Source organism: Elephas maximus, chromosome 6 (assembly GCF_024166365.1).
Source record: "Elephas maximus indicus isolate mEleMax1 chromosome 6, mEleMax1 primary haplotype, whole genome shotgun sequence".
NCBI classification, from domain to species: Eukaryota; Metazoa; Chordata; class Mammalia; order Proboscidea; family Elephantidae; genus Elephas; species Elephas maximus.
Genome location: NC_064824.1, coordinates 33,986,697 through 34,011,642, shown reverse-complemented (window position 1 = coordinate 34,011,642; position 24,946 = coordinate 33,986,697). Strand labels below are relative to the sequence as shown.

The window sequence follows — 24,946 nt, the reverse complement described above, 5'->3', positions numbered from 1 at the left end:
TAAATTTGTCCTCATTTCATTCGGGATGCTGGGAGACTAGCTGTTTTGAGGATCTGAGGTAATAACTATAAAACCAAAAACCAAACCTGTTGTTGTTGAGTCTATTCTAACTTACGGTGACTGCATGTGTTAAGAAGTAGAACTGCTCCGTGAGGTTCTCTTGTTTGCGATCTTTACAGAAACAGATCACTAGACTTTTCTCCCACAGCGCCACTGGGGGAATTCAAATTGCTAACCTTTAGGTCAGTAGTTGAGAACAAACGACTTGCACCACTTAGGCACCTAACCATAAGATAAAGGGTAGTACTAATTCTTCATTTCACTGACCCAAAGACACCTATGGAGCCTTGCTTGCACACTGGTTAAGAATTCGGCTGCTAACCCAAAGATCTGCAATTCAAATCTACTAGCTGCTCCTTGGAAACCCTATGGGGCAGTTCTATGCTGTCCTATAGGGTCACTACGAGTCAGAATTGCCTCAACAACAACGGGTTTGGTTTTTTCGTGAAGACACCCACATTTTTCAGATTTGGACACATCTGAAATTGACGGCATCTTACAACTATAACTGACAATGTTTCTCTCTCAGAGGTACATACAATAATGGTGCATGTGGTAACTGATGGTAAAAAATTATGGTATCATCAATATTTCATGGGTTAGTGATAAGTACATCAGATAAAATATCTAAAGTCCTTGACACAGTATCTGGTACAAGTGCTTTTCAACACCTTGCAGGATTGGTTTACTGGATTTGAAGGCTTAGGATCATAGCCTTGTGGGACCACTTGGTCAACTGGCACAACACGATCTATAAAGTTTATGTTCTCTATCCTAGTATGGTAAGTAGCATCTGGGGTCTTAAAAGCTTGTGAGCATCCATCTATGATAAAATCACTGGTCTCTATTTGTCTGGAGCAAAAGAAAAAGGAGGAAACCAAAGACTCAAATTGCCTACATGAACCACAGCCTCATCTATCCAGAGCCCAGAAGAACTAGATGGTGCTTGGCTACCACTACCAACCATTCTCACCAGGGACACATTAGAGGGTCCTGGATAGAATGGGAGAACACTGTAGAACAAATTCTAATTCTTATTTTTAAAAAGGCCAGACTTACAGAACCAGTAGAGACTAGAGGAACCCTGAGACCCCAAGATACCCTTTGAACTTTGAACTGGAACTAGTCCCATAGGTCACCTTTCAGTTAAATAACAGATTGGCTTATAAAATAAACAATATCACCTGTGAGTCCTGTCCTCCTTAAAAAGAAAAAAAAATCTATATGAGACCACATGGTCAACATTTACCCTAAAGCATAGTGAGAAGGTCAGGGATGTGGGAAAGCTGGATTAATGTTAAGTGGAATAACCAGAATGGAAATATGAGAATGTTGACAAAATGTGGAAAACGTAATCAATGTCAATGGACAAATATGTATAGAAATTGTTAAAGGGGAACCTAATTTGCTGTATAAACTTTCACCAAAAACTCAATATTTTTTAAAACGTAGTTCTTCCCTTCCCTTAATCAAAATGTTCTATGACGAAATTCAGTATAAACATTATCTTTACAGTGGAGTTTAGTAATGTGATCGTTAAGGTTGTGTGTCAACTTGGCTGGGTCATGATTCTCAGTGGTTTGGCAACGGTATGATGATGTGATCACTTCCACGGTTTGATAGAATGTGATCACCTCCATCATGGGATCTGCTGGGAGTAGCCAATCAGTTGAAAGATAGTTTTCTTGGGGCTGTGGCCTGCATCCAATATAGCTGCACTTTCTGGCTAGGCTCATGGCCTTTTGCTGGCTCTGGATCTTGCAGCTGGCTCCTGTTCGTCTGACCTCCGGTTCTTGGGACTTGAGCTAGCAGCTCACCTGACATCTTGCTCTTGGGATTTATCAATCTTTGCAGCCTGTGAGCAGGAGCCCTGCTGTCTGACCTGCCAATCTCAGGTTCACCAGCCCCAGTGGCTATGTGAATCAGGAGAAGTCTCCAGCCTGACCCATGGATTTGGGATGTTCCAGCCTCTACAACCACATGAGCCATTTCCTTGATATAAATCTCTCTATGTACATATTTATGTGCTTTACTGGTTTTGCTTCTCCACAGAACCTAGCCTAAGACTAGTAACTTGTCAGTTTCTCATGCCTGTGTGCTCAAATAAACCTGGTTATACGCTGCTAAGAAAAAATACTGGTTTAACTACATTATTTGAAGAAGAAATTTTTTTGCTAAAGGGCTGGGTGTGGGGGGAGGTGGATAAACAAAACAACAGTGAAAATAAATCAATTAGATAACTGAGAAAACAGACAATAAAGCATGAAGCAAGATACCCCAATATATGATTCAATCCAAGCCAATTTACAAATGTCACTGATATCAAATGCTCACAAGAAGTATTTTCACATTTTTAAAACATGCATTTTCAATGCAATCACAAATCTGCTTAGTATGTGTGCCTGTGTCCCACTTGAGTTTTTCTAACAAAACTGGATATACTAAACTTAACTGTTATGTTCAATACCTGGTTTAATAAAAAGTTTAAACTGATGCTAAGAGTCGTCACTAAGAAAGGACTGAAGCTTGCCTGACTCAAACCAGGGTGTTTTCAATTGCCTCATAAGCATGTGAAAGCTGGACACTGAATAAGGAAGACTGAAGGATCATGGATGCCTTTGAACTGTGGTGTTGGCAAAGAGTATTCAATATGCCATGGACTGCCGGAAGGACTAACAAATCTGTCTTGGAAGAAGTACAGCCAGAATACTCATTAGAAGCAAGGATGGCGAGGCTTTGTCTCACATACTTTGGATACATTATCATTAGGGACTAGGCCCTGGAGGACATCATGCCTGGTCAAATAAGAGGGTCAGAGAAAAAGAAAAAGACCTTTAATGAGATGGACTGACACAGTGGCTACAACAATGGGCTTAAGCTAACAAGGATTGTGAGGATGGCACATGCCCAGGCAGTGTTTTGTTCTGTTGTACATGGGGTTGCTATGAGTCAGAACCAACTCCATGGCACCTAACAACAAGAGTTGTCACAAAGAACGATTAGGAACCCTGGTGGAAAATTGGTACTTGCCTTGACAATGTCAGAACAAATGTATATTCACTGTTACTTTTATTTTATCTTATAGGATGACAACTATGTACCTTTCAAGGGAATTCTCAAAGAGAATTATACCAAAACAATGTAAACACTGTATCCAAATGACAGCTGAGAGATAAACCTTAAGACCACAACAACTTTTACCTAAAATTACTAAATTACTTTGTGTGTTTTGGGGGGGCGGGGTCTCAAATGTATTTTACACAAGAAAAAATTGTTAAACTTGCTTCAGAAAACATACCCACACAAGAAACACTGGTCACGTCTTTGCTAGCAAATTACAAATAATATTCAAAAAGCAGGATACTACATTTCAGTCACACTATTTCAGAATTGGCATTATTTAATATGAGACCCCCCCCCACCCCATGCCTCTGTCAGTTTGTCGTACTGTGTGGGCTTTCATGTTGCTGTGATGCTGAAAGCTATGCCACCGGTATTCAGATGCCTGCAGGGTCACCCATGGAGGACAGGTTTCAGCTGAGCTTCCAGATTAAGACAGCCTAGGAAGAAGGACCTGGCAGTCTACTTCTGAAAGGGCTTAGCCAGTGAAAACCTTCTGAATAGCAGTGGAACATTGTCTGATATAGTGCCAGAAGATGGGCCCCCCAGGTTAGAAAGTACTGGAAAGACGACCAGGGAAGAGTCGCCTCCTCAAAGTTGAGTCGACCTTAATGACACAGATGGAGTCAAGCTTTCGGGACCTTCATTTGCTGATGTGGCGTGACTCAAAATGAGAAGGAACAGCTGTAACCCAGAGCCATCGAGTCGATTCCGACTCATAGCGACCCTATAAGACAGAGTAGAACTGCCTTATAGAGTTTCCAAGGAGCGCCTGGTGGAATCGAACTGCCGACCCTTTGGTTAGCAGCCGTAACACTTAGGCACTATGCCACCAGGGTTTCCGCAACAGTTGTAACCATCCATTAATAATTAGAACCTGGAATGCACGAAGCATGAATCGAGGATAATTGGAAATGGCAAAAAGGAAACAGAACACACAAACATCAATATTCTAGGCATTAGTGAGCTGAAATGGACTGGTATTGGCCATTCCGAATCAGAAAATCATATGGTCTACTATGCCAGGAATGACAACTTGAAGAGGAGTGGTGTTGCATTCATCATCAAAAAGAGTATTTCAAGATCTATCCTGAAGTACAACACTGTCAGTGATAGGATAATATTCACATGCCTACCAGGAAGATCAGTTAATACGACTACTATTCAAATTTATGCACCAACCACTAATGCCAAAGATGAAGAAACTGAACATTTCTACCAGCTTCAGCAGTATGAAATTGATCGAACATGCAATCAGGATGCATTGATAATTACTGGTGACTGGAACGTGAAAGTCGGGAACAAAGAAGAAAGATCGGTAGTTGGAAATTATGGCTTTGGTGACAGAAACGATACCAGAGATCACGTGACAGGATTCTGCAAGACCAACGACTTCTTCATTGCAAATACCTTTATTCACAAACAGAAACAGCAACTATACACATGGACCTCACCAGATGGAATACACAGGAATCAAATCGACTACATCTATGGAAAGAGGCGATGGAAAACCTCTATATCATCAGTCAGAACCACGCAACACACCACTGATTGCTCATATGCAAGTTCAAGTTGAAACTGAAGAAAATTAGAACAAGTCCACAAGAGTCAAAGTACAACTCTGAGTATATTCCACCTGAATTTAGAGACCATCTCAAGAACAGATTTGACACCTTAAACACTAATGACCCGAAGACCAGATGAGTTGTGGAATGACATGAAGGACATCACACATGAAGAAAACAAGAGGTCATTAAAAAGGAAAGAAAGAAAAGACCAAAATGGATGTCAGAAGAGACCCTGAAACTTCCTCTTGAGCATCCAGTAGCTAAACCAAAAGGAAAAAATGATGGAGTAAAAGAACTGAACAGAAGATTTCAAAGGGCGGCTTGAGAAGATAAAGTATTATAATGATATGTGTAAAGAGCTGGAGATAGAAAACCCCGAAAGGAAAGAACACACTCTACATTTCTCAAGCTGAAAGAACTAAAGAAAAAATTCAAGACTAGCGTTGCAATAGTGAAGGCTTCTATGGGGAAAATATTAATACAGGAAGCATCAAAAGAAGATGGAATACATAGACTCACTATACCAGAAAGAAATGGTCAAGGATCAATCATTTCAACAGGTAGCATATGATCAGGAACCGATGGTACTGAAGGAAGAAGTCCAAGCTGCACTGAAGGCACTGGTGAAAAACAAGGCTACAGCAAGTGACACAGTATTGAGATGTTTCAACAAATGGATGCAGCGCTTAAGTGCTCGCTCATCTATGCCAAGAAATTTGGAAGACAGCTACCTGGCAACCAACTGGAAGAGATGCGTATTTATGCCTACTCCCAAGAAAGGTGATCCAACTGAATGCAGAAATCATTGAACAATATCATTAATATCACATGCAAGCAAAATTTTGCTGAAGATCATTCAAAAGTGGCTGCGGCAGTATATCGACAGGATCTGCCAGAAATTCAGGCCGGATTTAGACTAGAACATGGAACCAGGGATATCACTGGTGATGTCAGACGGATCTTTGCTGAAAGCACAGAATACCAGAAAGATGTTTACCTGTGTTTTATTGACTATGCAAAGGCATTTGACTGTGTGGATCATAACAAATTATGGATCACATTGTGGAGAATGAGAATTCCACAACACTTAAGTGTGGTCACGAGGAATCTGTACATGGACCGAGAGGCGGCTGTTCATACAGAATGAGGAAATACTGCATGGTTTAAAGTTAGGAAAGGTGTGCGTCAGGGCTGTATCCTTTCACCATATGTATTCAATTTGCATGCTGAGGAAATAATCTGAGAAGCTGGACTATATCACGAAGAACGGGGCATCATGGCTGGTGAAAGATTCGTTAACAGCCTGTGTTATGCAAATAACACAACCTTGGTTGCTGACAGAAGAAAAATGACCACAGCCTTCAGTATGGATTGCATCTCAACATAAAAAACAAAAATCCTCATAACTGGACCAATAAGCAACATTATGACAAATGGAGAAAAGACTAAAGTTGTCAAGGATATCATTTTCCTTGGATCCACAATCAACACCCATGGAAGCAGGATTCAAGAAATCAAAAGACGCACTGCATCAGGCAAATCTGCTGCAAAAGACCTCTTTAAAGTGTTGAAAAGCAAAGATGTTACCTTGAAGAGTAAGGTGCTCTTGAACCAAGTCATGGTATTTTCAATCTCATGATATGCATGCAAATGCTGGACAATGAATAAGGAAGACCGAAGAAGAATTGAAGCCTCTGAATTGCGGCATTGGAGAAGAATATTGAATATACCATGGACTGCCAAAAGAACAAAGAAATCTGTCTTGGAAGAAGTACAACCAGAACGCTCCTTAGAAGCAAGGATGAGGAGATTCCGTCTTACATACTTTGGACATGCTGTCAGGAGAGATCAGTCCGTGGAGAAGGACATCATCTTTGGTAAAGCACAGGGTTAGCGAAACAGAGGGAGACCCTCAAGGAGATGGACTGACACAGTGGCTACAACAATAGGCTCAAGCATAACAATGATTTGGGGCGTGGCACAGGACTGGGCAGTGTTTTGTTCTGTTGTGCACAGGCCTGCTATGAGTTGGAACCAACACAAGGACACCTAACAACAACATGAGACTGAAACCGGATTGTTTTTATTTTTGGTGAAAATACACAGCAAAACCCTCTGCGTTCTCTAGACATAATAAGCAGTGGCATTGGTTACATTCTTCACATTGTGTCAACATTCTCGTTATTTCTATTGTGTTTTACTTCCATATACTCCCAACCTGCTTCCCAACCTTTGCATCTATGCTTTAAAATAGTTGTTGACCCTACTCAGTTGCTTTTAATCATTTATTCCTAATTAATTTTTATTCATTTATCTAATCTACAATGAAAACAAATGAAACAATCCCAAAGATGTAGGAAGGGAAATGCGGGGGGAGGCGAGGAGGTTATTTTCTAACTACATTTCATATTGCATGTACGTATATACAACCTAGCCAATCATGGTTTGAAGCAATGTAATTTTATATTTGTAGATAAAAACATTTTAAATCCGTTGTTTTACCTGTGTAAAGTTCAGTTTCACCTAGTTATGTTATAAAATTCAGACACAGTCATGCGCTGTATGACATTCATTCAGGCAACATCCGATTGCATGTATGTCCATGGTTTTTTTTTTTTTTCCCCTTGAAATCTGATTCTTTTTAGAACTCTTTGAATTTGTGTTTGCAAACATTTAGCACAGAAAAAGAAAAAAAAAAACCTACCCGTCCTTCTTACCCAGGCAGTAGAAACAGGACATATAAGGAGGTTCAAGACAGGGCTTCCACTTTAACCTATGCATGGCTCCAGCCCTAGGGGAGAAACTACCTTTAAAACTTGGTAAGCCAGACCTGTGCAGTATCTGGAGCCTGCTGAGTGCTGGCCTCCCAGGCTGCCTCTAGAGCCTGTTAGGTGCTGGCCTCTGGGGCAGGGCCCTTCTCTGAACTTTGCATACCAGCACTGGTGGTGATAGTTGGCCAAGTTCATGACCACCTTAGCTATGTCCTTCTGATAATAAAACCAAAAAAAACCAAACCCACTGCCGTCGAGTTGATTCCGACTCATTGCGACCCTATAGGACAGAGTAAAACTGCTCCATAGAGTTTCCAAGGAGCACCTGGTGAATTCGAACTGCTGACCTTTTGGTCAGCAGCCACAGCACTTAACCACTATGCCACCAGGGTTTCCTCTGATAATAAGGTCACCCAAATATCAAGATCTCGGCCTCACCTTTGAGGTCCAACTGACACACGTGGAGAATGGTCTGTGACACACACTCAATGTGCGGGATGTGCTCTCCACCCAGACCAAAGATTGCTTCCACCAGCCACACCTCGAAGTGTACTCTATGGTATATAATACGGTGTTTGTACAATGTCCAAATCACATAACGTCCTATTTCCCAGAATGTATTGTGGACATTAAGCAACACATGACTTACAGTGCTAATTATTCTGTCCTCCTTTAGAACATGTAGGCAGGCCCAATGACTATTCAATAGAAAATCTACTTATATTCACTACATAGATAAAAAGCCTGGAGAAGTGTCTATAAGAACTATAATAATACATGAAAAATACTTTTTACACAAGTACTTAGTTGGGACTTACAAATCTAAAAGCCAGGGAGAAGCCGAGCAAAAAATATTAAAGCCAGCAAGAACCAGTATGAAGACTTTTGAAAGTTATAAATTTTCTAACACAAAATTTAAGGAAGACTTTGCCTCAGCGGAAACCCTGGTGGTGTAGTGGTTAAGTGCTACAGCTGCTAATCAAGAGGTCGGCAGTTTGAATCCTCCAGGTGCTCCTTGGAAACTCTAAAGGGCAGTTCTACTCTGTCCTTTGGGGTCGCTATGAGTTGGAATCGACTCAACGGCAGTGGGTTTTTTTGGTTTTGCCTCAGCAGATTCGGGTAACACAGCAATGTTTCTAGAATAACTCAAGAAGGCATTTCAGAAGCAAATTTTGAAAGCCCCCGCTTTAAAGCAGATGCCTTCTAATATTTTAAAAATCCATTTTAACATCATTTTCCCTTCTAACCCACTATTTTGATCTTGCCAATTAACGTTCTACCAACTACAGTATTTTTCAGAAAGTAAAAAAAAAAAAAAAAATTTTTTTTTTTTTTTTAATCCCTGCAGGTGACGTGTGTTCTACATATGGTGGAAGAGAGAAGTCCAGAGACCTACAGCCTCTTACGACATTATCAGGTGACTGTTCTCATTCTACCGGGCACAAGAGAAATATCACTGACTACTGTACATAAAAAAACATATCTGAGGTTTAATAGTAAACTCAGCATTCCTTAGCAAGGTTTTCATTTTCAGCACTCTTAATTTGAGAAAAATAGTTATATGTACAAACCCCCCCAATTAAAAAAAAACCATTAAAGTATAACTTAAATATTTTAGCTATGCTATCATGATTTAGTCTAATATATAAAATATAAAGCTAACTAAAAAAAAAAAAGCTAACTAGCAGAAATGATAGAATCTTGAATACTGTGAACTAAGATAATCTCTAATTTTAAAGATATTCAAAAGGTATCTCCATGTTCAGTGGCTGATATTAATCAAAACAGCAAAAAGGAAGAGGTTCAAGGGAAAAAGCTTTGAAAGACATGGTCAACCTCTCCACCCTACCACCCATATATTCTAGCCTCAATTTCCTGCCTTTGCACCAAGGCTTCAAAAGAGTTCAGGTTTGAGCCCCTGCTGAGAAATGCCATTTCTGACAAGCTGATAAATGAAACAGTTTGAGGCCCTGCTTTGCACACTTTCAAAATACAGTACCTAAAACATCATATCTTTAAACTCGTCTACCACTGCATTGCCCTTTCCACCAGAAACACCCTGCTCAAGTATCATTTTCTTTAAAAAGCCTTCCCTGATGCCCATCTTTTGTGCTCTTCATGGCAAATTGAATGTTATAGGTTGAGTTATGTTCCTCCAAAATATGTCCTGGAATTCTAATCTGTGGATGTAATCCAATTTGGAAATGCAGGTTTTCTTTGTTACATTAAAAAGGTTATCTTGGTAGTGTTCCTCCTAAACCTAATCACTTCTGGGTTATAAAAACAGCAGATCAGACACAGGCGTGCACACAGCCAGGGGAAGACAGGTGCCACGTGAAGATCACCAAAGAACCAAGGAGCATCTGGGCTAGGATTCCCCCCACCCCAGCACACAAAGAGCCTTCATTATAGGCCATACCCTAATTCAGACATCTAGTTTCCTAAATTATAAGAAAATAAATTTCTGTACTTTAAAGCCACCCATTTGTGGTTATTTGTTATAGCCACATTAAAAAACTAAGATACTGAATAAACTGTTATGATAGCAGTCGTTGTGTGTTGTGAAACTGATTGCAACTCATAGCGACCCTTTGTGACAGAGCAGGACTACCCCCACAGGGTTTTCTAGACTGCAATCTTTACAGAAGCAGATTCACCAGGTCTTTCTCCTGCAGAGCTACTAGGTAGGTTCGAACTGCCAATGCTTTGGTTAGCAGCTAAGCACTTAACACTGTGCCACTAGGGCTCCTTTTAACAGCACTATATCAAACTATAATAAATATTTGTCAGTTACCTCTAGTCTCTCAGCTCTAAATGCATTCCTAAAAGCCCAATACCTGATAAATAGTACTTCAAAAACATATTCTGAATGAATAAGTTGTAAACAAAACGAGTTTGAAATGCATACAGAACACTGAGAGGGTGATAAATGGAAACATAGGCCTGAAGCTCAAGGAAGGAGATATGTATGGCTCATGCTAGACATATGATTCCGTTCTAAATTTAGGACTGTGGCTTTGGCAGAATGAAACAAAATTTATCATCAAATAGTTTATGGATGGAATGACTACAGAGAAATAAAATTTTTTCTTCATGTTCCTAAATCCAATGTATACTTTTCAGTTTTCATCTTAAAAGGTTCTCAGCAGCATTCAACATAGTTCATTGACTACTCCCTCTTTTCTCAAACTGTTTATTTCCTTTGGTTCAGTGATATCAAAGAAAATTTCCTTCAACTTCTGGCTACTCCTGTGTCTCCTTTGCTGACTCCGTTTCTTTTCCCATATATAAAAGTTGAGGCTTCGATATGGTTTAATCCTAGCCCTCCTCTCTTCTCTCTATATATTCTCTCCTTAGGCAATCTGACCTCATACCTGCCCCCCCCCCTGCAAAAAAAAAAAGACATCAGTCATAAGCTATACATCAGCCATTTCCAAATTTACCTCCAGTCCAAACTTCTTTGCTGAACTCTCAGTTTACATGTCCAATTGCTGGCAGACATCTCTGTTTGTATATACCATTGTCAAGTTTTGTCTAAAACTGAGTTATGATCAACAATCATAACGAACACTATAACACACAAAAACTGATTCCCTGAAACTAACAAAGAAAAAACTGCTCCTCCTCTTCCAGTATTCCCCATCCCAGATACAAGAACTACTAACCCTGGAAATCAACCTTCCACTCTACCTAGGCCCCCAAAACTAATCCATCATCAAATCCTATCAATTTTACCCTCTTGAGTATTTGTTAAATCCAGCTATTTTATTGTTATCATCACCATTCTGGACCAAGATCCCACCATTTCTTGCCTGAACTACTCTAATAGCTGAATTCAATGCTATTCAAATGCAGTCTGTGGATCAATGCTGGTCCACAAACTTTTGTTATTTATCTGGGACAAAGTAAATACAGAAACTAAGAGGAAGCATGTAGAAACTTTTATAGCAACAATCTGAGACTAACACACCATCCATTTTATTCTTTTACAAAATAATCAGTCTCCAACAGACTGAAAATTAAAACAAAACTGGTCCTTCAGTGCAGATAAGTTTGAGAAGCACTGGCCTAACTTGGTCTCCTTGCATGCACTCTGATCTCTCTCCAATCGGACCTCCATGAGCAGCCAAGTGATGTCTTAAAGCAAAAATCTGAGTGTATTACTCTGTTGTTTAACATCTTTCACTGGCTTCCCTGTACAGAGCTCTGACTATTAAGAACAAAATAGTTAGCATGGATCCTGGCCATCGTGATCTGACTTCAGTCTCATTTTGCATCATCCAAGCTCATGTGCTAAGGTCCAGCCCTTACTGCACTTATCAGTTCTAGAAAGCTGAACTCACCATCACTTGGGTGACTCCAGTTCATCCTTCAGATTTCAGCCTAAAGGTTAAAAGTCATTTCTGCAGAGAAGCATTCCCTTATACCCTTGACAGAACATTATCTTTTCATTGTATATAGTATTTTTCCTTTGTAAAAAATATGTAGCACTTATCATAACCATAATTAGTATTTTTTACTATTTGTTTAGTTTCCTTATTCTCCAACAGACTTTCACCTCCATGAATTAAAAACCAAAACTCATTGATGTTGAATCAATTCCGACTCATAGTGACCCTACAGGACACAGCAGAACCATCCCACAGGGTTTCCAAGGAGCAGCTGGTGGATCTGAACTGCCAACCTTTTGTTAGCAGCTGAGCTCTTAACCACTGTGCCACCAGGGCTACCTCTTATTAACATGTGTCACCAGAGCCTAGCACAGTGCCAGGCACAGGTCACTTGTTCAATGAACTTTTGTTAATGAACAAATCTAAGTCACAAAACAAAATGATGAGGAGAATCAGCACATGCAAATGCCTTCCGTAGGCACAGTAGTCAGATATAAGGCCTGAGATAAGACTGTGTATCAGGTGTTTTACAAAAGTTCAATCTCCTTTACTTCCATGACTAACTTAAAAAAAACAGGTAAATCCCACTGTCAAAATGAACAAAAAAAACATTTTCAGAAAGGTGAAGAACGTGGTCTACAGTAATCCAACAAGGAAGTGGAAGGTCTGAGATGCAACAAAGGGCTCTAAAACCAGATTGCCTGGCTCCATTGATTTCTTAGCTGTTTGATTTTGTGGAAGCAATCTGTTTCTCAGGTTCCTCATTTGTGAAATGTGGATAATAATAAAGTCTTCTTCAAAGGGCTGTTATAACGTTCAAATGAATTGATATACATATCAATCATTTAAAACAGTGCCTGACAGTGTTTTATAAGTGTTAGCTCTCACCATTACCTTTAATAATCATCAGTGCTGCTCACTTATAATTTTATCTGCTTATTTGCTCATTATCTGTAAATGCCATACTAGAATATAAATTACAGAAAAGAGGAGATTACATCACTATTATTCTCTGATGGAGTTTTCTTAACCAGGGTACTGCAAGAATTAAGTCCTGCAAAAACAGATGTGAGTGACAATTTTCTCAGTTCTCCCAAGGATAGTTAATAGCTAGTACCATTCTAGGTGTTTAGGATATGAGTTAATTCATTACATACCTTCCAGTACTATGGCTTATTACTGGAACCCTGGATGAGAAGGGCTGTTCTCGGTTATCCCCAATGTCTGGCACATAGTAGGTGCTCATTAAGTATTTGTGGAGAAATGTATCTTTCCAGAGGAACAGTACTCAGCACAGAGTAGATGCTGAACATCAATTTTATTCCAACCCTTCAAAATTCCTGTAAGCTTTAGAAGTCTGACTCTAGGTGGACCATTTGCCTTCAATGAGGGGCTTGCCTATCTAATATTCCAGGTAAAAATGCTAAGAAGAAATAGTAGGGACACCAAGAAACAAAGTTGCCAGTTGGAGGAAACTAAGTGGAAGACAGGTAGAATTCAGATATGCAGAGGAAAGGGCAAAGTAATTCTAGGCCAGGGAACAGCATAAGAAAGGCAGTGTGAACCAAAGTCTGGAGCACATTGCACTGGTACTACAGAAATGAATTCAGGCCATACACGGACAAGTATTTTTTTTCTGATAGTTACATACATACACATTTTACATGTAATTATAACAACAAATGGTGATTTCAAATTTCTACTATTTTTAACAACACTAATGTAAATAGTCCTTATTTAGATTTGTTTTTTTAAATGAGTTGTTTAAAAATGTATTAAGCAAATAATACTGTACAGGCAGTAAGCAAATATGGTAAAAACCATCAGGTTTTTAAAGAGTGAAACTTGGGGAATACGGAGCAAAGGCACAGTCACACGAAGGAACCGATCATATTGAGAGAGAGAAGCCATCAGTCTTCTGAATGAAGCCAAAGTTTTATCTTAAGTAGTAATTCCCACCAGTTCTGAGTATCTAACTTGCAGCATTCAAATTTTTATCTTTAAAATTCTCGTTTTCCACTAAGATGAATCTGCCACATATTTCAACTTCACTTATTCCCAAACATTAGAAGTTTAAAATATCCAAATAGATATCTGAAATTTATTTGAAAACAGGAAGCTAAAACCTTGTATTTTGTCAACAAAAAGGAATTAATGTATACAATAATAAAATAGGAATCATACCTACATCAGCAAAGTGTTAAATATAAGAGTAAAAACGCAGTTTCCCGTTTCCACCTTTCTCTCCCATTAGGATGAATCTACCAATAGCCAAACTAAGCAAAGCTAAGACATGATAAAAATAGTAACACTGAAGGCTTACCATGTGCCCGGCACTGTTTTGAGTTCTTTACCTGCATTAACTTATGCAATTACCATGACCATCCTATGAGGTATATCGGTATCTCCATTTTATAATTATAAGGCGATTAAGGTAAAAAAAAAAAAAAAAAAAGACTGGTAGATGGCAGGGCAGGTGGCAGTTTGCTTATAGAGTCTGAGCTGCTAATCACTAGGCAACATTTCTCTCAAGAGTGATGTAATGATGATTTGAAATATTCCTCCATTCCCATCATGGCAGGAGAGACATAACTTTCTAAGGTATAAACCTTGTTTTACTTAAGTTTCCAGTCCGAGATAACAGTGGATTCCGTTGGAAGAAAGTGGGAAGAGTATTATTAGAGATGTAAGGCCAACTAGGCCCATGATTATTCAAATATAGACAAGGCATCAGAATTCTCAAGAGGATGGCTGAATGACACCATCCACAGAAACGAAAAAAAAGCGTCCGAAAGTTGGGATAAACAGAAGGTGAATCTTACCTCTACTGGGCCCTCTGACTGTGAGTGCTTTGAGGGAGAAAATCCTACCATCTCCCTCCCTTTATGTGAGAGTCGGTACACAGATACACAGAGTGAAGACAAGGTGGAGTTAGAAGAAAGGGTATTAGAAGAGGGAAAGCCAAGACTTGACCCTTGAACCGCAGTGTTAGCTTGATGTAAGCGGCGAACATGAGCGAGAATTTATGAGAAGGGAAGTGGGTGCTTGAAGTTAAGGGGTGAAGCGCATGAGCTCTAGGGTGGAAGTACTGGGTGGTCTGGGGAGCCGAGAAATGACCCTAAAATGGGCTAATACGAATGACAGTATCGAGTGTAAGTGTTTGGGAAGAGTAGGAATGGATGTGGACACAGGTGTGCTGGGGATGCCAGGAGTTCCTCGCTTTGGGCAATACTCAGAGTGGGTAGGTAGGAAAACGACAAGGTATAAAGGGGCAGTGGTGGAGGTGTGCCGGTATAAGGGAGGAGGGAGACTGGCAGGAGAAAAAGAAGGGGCGAGGCCTCTGGAGGAAGGTAAGGGGGATCCTAGTAGACGGAGGAAGGGACATCATGGGGGGGGGGCGACGGAAAGGAACTCCTCACGAGGGTGGGGCTGCAGGGAGAGCGGGTCCGGGGGACAGAGGGGGCCCCCGAGAAGGCCGAGGGGCACGCCGCAGGAGCAGGGACTCCGGGACCAAGTGGGGAGGAAGCGCAGTGAGGGAGGAGAGGCCGCCCGGCGCAGGCTGGCCCCGGGGAGGAGGAGCTGGGAGGGAGAAGGGAGCGGCCAGGGCGGCGGGGGGACCCCGGAGGGGGAGGGGCACCTACCGGGACGTGAGAGGCCGCGGCGGGCAGTCCCGGCGACGGATCTTCGCAGCCTGAGGCGGTGGCCGCGGCGGCCCCGGAGTCCGAGGCTGCGGCGGCCGCGGCGGCGGAGGTGATGGCGGCGAGTCTCTGTGGCGGCCGCCTCCGCCGAACCGCATCCCTCCTTCCCGCCCTCCTTCCCTATCTCCCGCTCCTAAACTTCTTCCCCGGGATAAACAAATCCGCCGCCAGGGGCGGCCGCCTCCGCCGCTCCCGCCCCCGCGCAGCCCCCCCGCCCCGGGCCCGTCCGGGCTCCGGCTTCCGAGTTGCGACTCCGGCCCCAACCCGCGAGGGCGCGTGCGCGCGGCGGCGCCGACGGCGGCGACGGCGGCGACTCGCGAGGTTCTTCCTCCCTCCCTCCCTCCCTCCCTCCCTCCCGCGCCAGGCACTTCCGGGCGTGCCTGGATCCGCCGCCGGATTTTGGAAGTCGCCGCTGCGGCCGTCGGCGCCTGGCACTGGGCGGCTCAGCCTGGCAGGCTTAACAGTTCGTACCTCACGGAGTGGGGAAAAGGCGGGACCTGGCTTTGCAGAGACCCTTCACCGCAGCAGGGGGAAACTTGCCTTCTTTAAAAATCCGTCTGTTGCACCTCCTAACTGGTCTAATCCACGTAGGGTGCGAAAGGAGGCCATCGTTCCAGCGCACACTTTTCTTGGGGCTGCACCGGTCTTAGAAAGCCGAGGTACAACTTTTCATTGAGCCCCCGTTGCGAGCCGAGAACTGTATGAATTGCTAAACCAAAAACAGCAGGATACAGCCTCCAGCGAGAAATACGGGGAACAGTTCCAGTAGTCAGATGAAGCGCCACAGTGGAGCAGTTTGCGGTTGGAGAAGATGAGCCACAGATGGAGGAAGTCTCAGGCCTAGGAGAGGGGGCGGCCGAGGATACTGGGGAAGCGCAGAGGAGCGGGCAGCATCTCCAGACGTTGGTAGTCAAGCTGCTTCTAAGCACAGACCTGAAGAAATGCGGGACTGCCTCCCAGAGTTTAGAAAAAGGGATGGCAATGAACAGAACTTTATTCAGCACACCCATGGGAAAAAGATCCTTGACCTAGCTGCCAGGGGTAATTTCATTAAAGAGGTTTGAGGGAGCAACAACTGGGGCTTTGCCGTATTAGGCATAAGTGTCTTTTAAGGACCCCAACTCCTTTTACCTGAATTGACCGTGCGTGAATCACCTTCTAAGCTGATCCTTCACCTGGTTTCCCGAGAAAAGAGGGAGGGAGAGGAACTAACATTTATGAAGCATTTACTATGTGCTGGGCACTCTGTAGAACACAGACGTGTATTTGATTTTTTTTTTTAATCTCTCAACTTTTTGGCATCTTCGTAGTAGAAGTTACTCCCATTTTACAGATGAAAAAAACGAAATGTTAAGTAATTCATCCAAGGTTACTGGCGTTTGAATACTGGAAAGGCAGATCTCCCCCACACTTAAATCGACACTGTATTGTCAGTTTTATGGACGTATTTAAAAGACACAAAAACCAAACACCAAACCTGTTGCCATCAAGTTGATTCTGACTCATGGCGACCCCATGTGTTACAAAGTAGAACTGCTCCTTAGAGTTTTCTTGGTTGTAATCTTTATGGAAGCAGATCGCCAGGGCTTTGTTTTTCGATGCTGCTTGGGTGGGTTCAGAGGCAGCCACCAACCTTTAGAGTAAAAAAAAAATTTTTTTAACTTTTAGAGTAGCCAAACACCAACTGTTGTGGCCACTCAGGGACTTCACAAAGCGTGTGGAATATAATTAGTGCCAAAGGTTTTCAGAAAAGGAAATGATCAGCATAAGCTAAGACTTCAAAGTTACTTTCATAAAACACATGGGACTTGGACTGAGCTTGGTAGAATGTGTATGCGGATCAGGGAACTCCAAAAGTTAAAAACCAGAAGTGGAAGTGAGCCTGGTGTGCTGGGGGCTGGTGGAGAGAGGAAATACTGGTGAATTTCATCACCTCGAAACCCAAACAAACAAAAAACAGTTAAAAATATTTGCTGTACTCATTGTGGGCCTGTATTAACTTTACGTGACAGAAACAGTGGAAATTACAATTTTTGACTAGGCTTTTTAGCTATTTCAGCCCCTTAATATCATGACCTCTCATGAGTCAGGAGTTATTGGACACACACTAAGTGTAATGTGCTCAAGGGAATCAAATTATAATAAGTCCTTGCCTTCAAGTAAATTTCCAATCGGGAGTTAAGATATGAGTGGTACTTGGTGACCCCTCACCCTTGATTGGTTTCAGGTTCAGGACTGGTTCAATTAACTTATACCACAGGATGTCAAATTGCTCCTTAGGGTGTTCTTAAAGGATCTTTCCTAGGCTTGATCTCCTTGCAGAATTTGATGACTTTATCCACTGATAAAGTGATAGGAAATAGTAATAGTAAAGATGGCTTATAATAAATGCTAATAGAACTGTTATAGTTTGGCAAAGTAAAAGATGACTTTGTGGGCAGTACACTTCCATTAAAGCTTAGTGCTATATCACCAGTCTGCTATAGAACTACTTCTCTTGATTTGGTTTTCTACTTAATGGATACCTGTTGGGAAACGAAACCCTGGTGGCGTAGTGGTTAAGTGCTACAGCTGCTAACCAAAGGGTCGGCAGTTCAAATCTGCCAGGCACTCCTTGGAAACTCTATAGGGCAGTTCTACTCTGTCCTATAGGGTCACTATGAGTCGGAATCGACTTGACGGCACTGGGTTTGGTTTGGTTTTTATTGGGAAACTAAACGGTTATGATTTACTTAATTGCTGCCATAAATAAATTTTAAAAATAGAGAAATAAGTAACTGCTTTATGCGAAAGGTCGGTGGTTTGAAACCAATAGTCAATCCAGGGAGAAAAATGTGGCAGTCTGCTCCTGTAAAGATTGCAGCCTTGGAAACCCTGGGGCAGTTCTACAGGGTTGCTATGAATTTGGAATCAACTTGATGGCAATGGGTGTTATTTCAGTCAGGTATCAGGTTTGCATCACTTAAGGTACTAGCAACATATGTGACTGACTTGGAAGTTATGCTTATTGTAATTAGTAGGTTGCCAGTTAGTGAAGATCAGAGCAGCCATTCTCTGAGCTCGATGAGTGCAGATAAGAACCAGACTTAACCTACCCCTTGGAGGCTCTGCCTGAAGAGCCAGCCAAATGTCCCACCTCGATATTTTAGTGACTGCAACATCTTATTCCTCTTCATTAAATTAACCACCACACGTGCTCCCATTTCATGGCTGGGTGTGCACAGTGGACTCACCACTGCCGTATATACTGCCACCTGTTTTGTACTGTCACTTTCCAGTTTTAGTGGTCAAAAACTGAAGTATCTAGATCACGGGAAAACAATTCACAAATCTTTAAATTATTTTCTCTTTAGAGGTCAAAAAAATAGTAATATGTTCGTTCACAAATGTCCTATTTTATGAATCTGAAATAATATACTCTTTGAGCATTTTGCTGATGCCCCTAGCCCTTTGGTTTTTGGTGTGTTTTTGTGATGAAAATATAAACACCAAAACATTCCCCAACACGACATCTTCCCCATATACAATTCAATCACATTAATTATAGCCCTGCCTTTTTTAGTGCAGTGCACTAAACTCTACTCTTGTTTTTGTTTAAAAAAAATGTTTTTGATTGCTGTGGAATAATTCTGACTCATGGTGAGCCCGTGTGTTACAGAGTAGAACTGCTCCGTAGGGTTTTCAAAGTTGTGACCTTTTGGAAGCAGATTGTCAGGCCCATCTCCTGAGGCCCCTCTGATGGGTTCAAACCACCAACCTTTGGGCTAGTTGTTGAGCATTCAACCATTTTTGCCACCCAGGGACTCCATCTTCTCAACTAGGGGGCTGATTTTCATATTTTTGTAGCCATTATCCCCTCCTGTTAACCTTTCTACAAGGGAACCAAACTCAGGCCTTACTTCCATAAGCTCACACGTGTGATCAACTATTTCAAATAACATTTAGTTTTCAGAATTAGTGTGGAAAGAAAAGGACAACTCATTGCCAATTATTTTCCCTGTTATAAATATTAGCCCTTTTATATGAAAGAAAACACAAAAACCCTCATCTGCTTGGAAGTTATTGTACACATAATTTCATTTTCTCTTCCTGCGTCTCCATTTCTTTTTCTCTGGCTTTTCTTTTCATTTTACTTGTAAAGTCTTGGTTGTGTAGTGGTTCTATATTATATGATAACTCACTTTTTAAGGATACAGAGAACTTCAGACCACAAGCCTTACATCTATACCCTTGTGTAGTGATGCCTACAGCACAAAAAGTCTAGTCAGTTTGATGTACTTATCATTCAGTCATTTTCAAAGAACTGAGAATAGGTGGTAGTTATTGTTCTTAGGTGCTGTCGAGTTGGTTCCAACTCCTAATGACCCTGTGTACAACAGAACAAAGCACTACCTGGTCCTGCACCATCCTCACGATCGTTGCTATGTTTGAGCCCATTGTTGCAGCCACTGTGTCAGTACATCCCGTTGAGGGTCTTCCTCTTTTTCGCTGACCCGCTACTTTACCAAGCATGATGTTCTTCTCCAGGGATTGGTCCCTCCTGATAACATGTCCGAAGTGCATGAAACGAAGTCCCATCATCCTCCCTCCTAAGGGGGATTCTGTTTGTACTTCTTTCAAGACAGATTTTTTTGTTTTTCTAATAGTCCTGGCATATTCAATATTCTTTGCCAATGCAGTAATTCAAATGCATCAATTCTTCTTCCTTGTCTTCCGTATTCATTGACCAGCTTTCACATGCATATGAGGCAATTGAAAATCCCATGGCTTGAATCAGGCACACTTTAGTCCTCAGTGACATCTTTGCTTTTCAACACTTTAAAGAGGTCTTTTGCAGCCAATTTGCTCGGTGCCATAGATCATTTGATTTCCGGATTACTGATCCCATGGTGTTGATTGTGGTTCCAAGTAAAATGAAATCCTCTACAGTTTCAGTCTTTTCTCTGTTTTTCATGATGTTGCTTATTGGTCCAGTTGTGAGGATTTTTGTTTTATTTATGCTTAGGTATAATCCAGCTGAAAGCTGTAGCCTTTGATCTTCATCAGTTCAAGTTCTCTTCACTTTCAGCAAGCAAGTTTGTGTCATGTACATATTGCAGATTCTATCTGCATATCACAAGATCTATCCTGAAGTATAGTGCTGTGAGTGATAGGATAATATCCATATGCCTGCAAAGTAACCAGTTAATTAGACTATTATTCAAGTTTATGCATCAACCATTAATGCCAAAGATGAAGAAATTGAAGATTTTTACCAACGTCTGCAGTCTGAAATTGATGAAACATGCAATCAAGATGCATTGACAATTACAGGTGATTAGAATGGGAGGAGCCCTGGTGATGCAGTGGTTAAGTGTTTGACTGCTAACCAAAAAGTTGGCTGTTGGAATATACCAGCTGTTCCTTGGAAACCCTATGGAGCAGTTCTACTCCGTCTCATAGGGTCTCTATGAGTTGGAATTAACTCGATCGTGGTAGGTAGGCAGAATGTGCAAGTTGGAAACTCTCTTAGGCTGGGTTCTCTAGAGAAGCAAAACCAGTAATGTGTATATAGATATATAGATATATAGATATATAGATATATAGATATATAGATATATAGATATAGATATATATAGATATATAGAGAGAGATTTATATCAAGGAAACAGCTCACACAGTTGTAGGGATTGGAACATCCTAAATCCTTTGATCAGGACAGAGTCCTTTCCCAATTTACAGAGCTGCAGAAGCTGGTGAACCCAAGAGGAGTAGGTCGGAGAGCAGGGCTTCTGTTCACAGGCTGTGACGATTGAGGAATCCCCAAGGTCAGCAGGCAAGACCGCAAGGTTTCTCCTAAGTCACGTAGCTGCAGGAGCTGGCGAACCCAGGATAGGCAGGCCAAGGAGCAGCACTCTTGCTCCCAGGCTGTGAAGATCTGCAGATCCCAAGATGGATGGGTGAGCTGCTAGCTCAAGTCCCAAGAACCAGAGGTCAGACAATAGACAGCTGCTGGATCCAGAACAAGCCAACAACCTTTGCAAGGTAAGCAGGAAGAAAGTAGGCGGTGTAAGATGGAGAGATGATGGCTGAGGGGGCGGTGAGCCGCCACAGGCCCCACCCCCACCAGTACCTGTCAGCAGATTCCACCATGGGGGTGATCACATATCAAATTTCAACAGATCACATATCAGATTTCATCACAACATTATACAACTGCCAAAACACTGAGACTCGTGGCCCAGCCAAGTCGAGACACAATCTTAACCATCACAGAAACAAAGAAGGATTAGCACTTTGAAAAAAGGACACCGGAGATCGCATGATAGAATTTTGCAAGACTACCTATTCATTGGAAATACTTTTTTTCACCAACATCAATGGCTAATCTACACGTGGACCTCGCCAGATGGAAAACACAGGAATCAAATCAACTACATCTGTGGAAAGAGACCGTGGAGGCACTCATTATCATCAGTCAGAACAATGCCGGGGCGGACTGTGAAACAGACAATCAGTTGCTCATACGCAAGTTCAAGTAGAAGCTGAAGAAAATTAGAACAATTCCACCAGAGCCAAAATACAACTTGAGTATATCCCACCTGAATTTAAAGACCATCTCAAGAATGGATGAGAATAAGACCCACCCAGAATTTTGAGAACAGGGACATTTTCAAGTGCTTTGTTTAATTCCTTCATGTCTTTAGCCACATTATGTCAAATATTTCAGAATGTTCCCTTGTTTCAAATTAAATATAAATTCATATATTTAATGTAGGTCCTTTGGATAATCTGTCAGGCCTATTGTAGGAGAAATCACTTTTGCTGTTTTTCTATCACCGTGTGCAGTTGACTGTTGACATATCTTCTGTTTAATTAAATACTAATTTTAATCAGCTCTGAAACATTTTGAGGCTCTTGAAAGGCTAGTAATCCCTATTTTCTAGATCAATAATGCCTAATGTATTACAAATAACTACCTCTGCCTGAGGAATGTATCGTCTTGGAAAAATCTGGGTCTCCCTGCTTGCAAGTCCTCCATCCCCAATGTAATACAAGAAAAACAATTGGCCTCTTCTGCAAGATTATCCGAAGCACCTCCAGCATCCCCCTGGGCATCCCCTGAGAGCTCACCTTCAGGGTTACTTACAGCTGCTGGAAGTCTTTTACTGTGCCAGGATGCGAGAGGTTGCCTCTGCCATGATTATTCCCTGATTGCCTCTCTCTTCTTTAGCTTGGTCAGCTAAACCCTCTTTCTCTGCTGGTGCCTTGGCTCTGCTCTGCTCTGCTTTGCTCTCAGGTAGCCTGAGAAGTCTCATTTGACTCTGGATAGTGGAGATTGTCCCAGGGGAAGCCTAGAGCTCTCCACTTTGCTCTCCAGCCAGAGGTCACCAGCCTCTGCAGCAGCCCCAAATGGCTTTAGAGGTGCAGCTTCTCATTCTCCTCTGAGGCCTGTTTTATCTCTGCTCAGTCATCACAATGTCTCCAGGTCAGCGTCTGTGGTCCCCTCCCAGGCGTGGAGGGTGTCCCCTCCACACCCTTCTCCCTGTCAGGGCAATTTCTTGCCAAGAGGAGCTTATTTAAACATCTGCCCCCTGCAACACCCACTGGGTAGTTCCCTGTGCCTGTATCCTTTTCCCCCCAAGTTGGGGCCACTTCACCCCACTCCACTATGAACTTGACTCAAGAAATGGCAGCACCATCTCTGTTTTCTCTGGGCACACTAAGGGGCCCTGCCTCCAGGGTAATCTCAGTCGCCTCCAGGGTAATCTCGGTCACCTCCTATTTCACTCTGTCCAAGGCACCCCTCCTCCCAAGGGAGAGGCATGTAGAATGAGGCCCTGCTCCCAGACCAGCAATCTAGAAGTCCAGTCTCATTGGCCAAGCTCCTGTGGTGTTCCTGGGATACGGTGCAGCCAGTCAGACAGTGGATGAACCAGGGAGCTTTGGAACCCCTGAGCCTGAGTGTTCCTTGCTTCACTGATTTTCCATTGCTCTGCTGCCAGTATTCACAGGTTTTTTCTCTTCAGTTCTCACTTCCCTTCTGTCTCCTCTCTGGAAATTCAGCCCTACTGTCTAGCATTTGCCAACTCTGCATTCATACCCTTGCACAACACCGAGTGGCCACCTGCCTCCAGATGGTTCTCTGCTATTCAGGATCCTTTGCTGCCAGCCTGCCTGCCTGATTGGAAACTCTAGTATGGCTATTTCCAAAATTAGAAACCAGACTGTCCTATCTCCAGAGGGACTGTGCCTGCACATCCCGGCACCTGGTCAAGGCCAGCCCCACCGCTCCCTGCAACTGTCCCCTCCTCCATACTCTGGCCTTAGTGATTTGGGTTTTTGCCTTCCCCTTCTTGCCTGCCCAGCCTTGTCAAAGTTTTAGCACACTCTTGACCTTCTCTGACTGAACTATGCCAGGCAGAAGCAGGGCTAATTCGAGGACTACATAAAGCCTGGATACTCTTAGAGGTATCATCAGGTATTGTGTCACACACATGTTAATGTAAGCCATATCCAACATGAACAATAAAATATTTTGTTATGAAAAATTGAAGGGACTTACGTAACTTTCCCGTTGAAATATTTAATTTTATTTTGCTTTATTTGTGTGTGTGTTTTAGTGGCAATATGTTCTGATTTTTTGCTCTCAAACAATTTTGTAAAACTCAGAAAAGCTTGTGGGCTCTGGGCACTGTGCCTATAGTGAGACCCTAAGTCCTAAAACCGAAACCACCCAAACTCATTGCCGTTGAGTCGATTCCAACTCCTAGGGACACAAATCACTTTGCCACCAGGGCTCCAAGCCTTAAGGGATTTAAAAAAAAAAAAAAAAAAAAGGTCTGGGAGGGAGGAAGGTAAGCACTCCTACTTCACTGTGACTCAGTTTCATCGCTTAAAATCTCTTTCTTCCCCAGTTTTAAATAACTGGGCTTCTTCAGCTCGATCCCCTGCCTCAGTCTTCCACCTTTTGCCAGTGGTGCCCATACAGTAAACTAGTGGCCATCGAGTCAGTTCTGACTCACAGTGACCCTATGTATGTCAGAGTGGAAACTGTGGTGGCGCAGCAGGTAAAGGGCTCGGCTGCCAACCAAAAGGTCAGCAGTTCAAACCCAGCAGCTGCTCCATGGGAGAAAGATGTGGCAGTCTGCTTCTGTAAAGATTACAGCCTTGGAAACCCTATGGGGCAGATCTCTGTCCTCTAGGGTCTCTGTGAGTCAGAAATCAACTTGATGGCAGTGGGTGTGTCAGGGTAGAACTGTGCTCCATAGGGTTTTCAGTGGTTGATTTTTTGGAAGTAGATTGCCAGGCCTTTCTTCCAAGGCATCTCTGTGTAGACTCAAACTTCCAACCTTTTG

The 24,946-nt window shown here is 42.3% G+C and overlaps 1 protein-coding gene across 1 annotated transcript in view; it reads right to left on the bottom strand.

Annotated features, from left to right (window-relative positions):
* Positions 1-15,792, bottom strand: part of SPOPL (speckle type BTB/POZ protein like) — a 72,315-nt gene extending 56,523 nt beyond the window's left edge. Inside the window, exon 1 of the mRNA XM_049889255.1 lies at positions 15,552-15,792. The gene's annotated coding sequence lies outside the window, so the exon portion shown is untranslated. The remainder of the gene's footprint in view (positions 1-15,551) is intronic.
* Between the last annotated feature and the right edge of the window lie 9,154 nt (positions 15,793-24,946).